Raw genomic sequence first — 1,526 nt, forward strand, 5'->3', positions numbered from 1 at the left:
AATAAACTGCTAGCAGATATACCATGCATAATAGGACCTTCTTTCATTTTACCTTCTTACATAGTTCTTCAGTATTCACAAATTACGGCCTTTCAGGGACTGTAGTTTAGCCTCCAGATTCATTTGAACACCATCTCATAATTATTTGGTTCACAGAAGCCTGCTTTATCTTTTCTCTTGAAAGGTCTGATGCATATTTTAGTTACAATATATGTTCATTAAGTGTGCCGGTTCATTATCCTACTTTCATTTTGGTGCATGGCATACACATCATTTATACCAACCAAACAAGACAGTCTGTTCTGACATTTCTCTCTGAATTAGGCACATGCAGAGCTACCAAGACTTAGGTTTTATGCACTAGAGACTTTAAATGTCAAACACAGTAAGCTATGTGTGAATTTAAATCCCCTGATTCAATTAAAGAAGTCCACAGAAGTTTTGCAGTTATTGAAACTTTACTCTCTGGCATTGTTACAATCCTCTAGATCTATCACAAAACTTTTCACATTGAGTCCTTTATGTGTACACTTTCCTTTTTTTCCCATTGTTTATTTATTGAAATTATTTTTATAAACAATTACAGTATATAAGAGTAGTAAAAGGAATCAAATCGGGAAGAAGACGGGATATTATATAACAAGGGGGGTACAGAGGGAGCACATAAACATTATAAACATTAGCTCACAACATACAAGGAGTCTGTTGAACCAGAGAATAAAAAGTCTGTGTCTGAGATATTGGGCAAATGCAGAAGCCAATGAGAAGCCTAACATTTATAGCACAATCCTGCCAATGAGAAGCCAAACATTTATACCACAGTCCTACTTTTAATAGGCTACAAATAGGACCCCCCCCCCCCCCTGCCTCTTACATTTTACAAAGAGGGAGGGTCCAGGTATGTGTACACTTTCTTAAAAAGGTATTTGGCAATGCAGCAGAGCTAAAACTTGTACACTATGGGTAAAATACTGATAGCCAACAACAGCCAATCAGACCACAAAATAAAAGTTACATTATATGGGATCTAAAGTCACAGAGTGACACATTAAGAATTAATAAAGAGCAACAATTACACAATCATATATGAGTAATACAGAAATATTATTTCTGGGTTTCTTTAGTTTCTTAAATTTCTGAGTGAATACTAGAGGGCAGCAGAATGACTGCAAAGTCAGCTTTCTGTTGATAAGAAAATTACATGTCCCTTTAGTTCTTGCATGGTGTATCAAGGTGGTGGAGGGAGAAAGAGAGTGTTTCCATTCTAATGGATGCCTTTTGGCCTTTATTGAAGAGCAGAGTTAAAGTTTTGTTGGCAAATTTTTAATCAAATTTAAAACTTGCAATTTAACTACCGACATTTTCATTTGACAATCTAACAGATTTTGGCAATGTTACTAAATCCCCTTTTATGTTAGGGGTAAACTGTGCTGCTTGTATTCAAAACACAAAGAGATGTGTCAGAAAAAATTTTCCCAGCCTTCCAATTACACAGACCTAATTTTTACCTAGACAAGACTGTTCTG

The sequence above is a fragment of the Pyxicephalus adspersus genome, chromosome 1, assembly GCF_032062135.1.
Source record: "Pyxicephalus adspersus chromosome 1, UCB_Pads_2.0, whole genome shotgun sequence".
In the NCBI taxonomy this organism is placed as follows: Eukaryota; Metazoa; Chordata; class Amphibia; order Anura; family Pyxicephalidae; genus Pyxicephalus; species Pyxicephalus adspersus.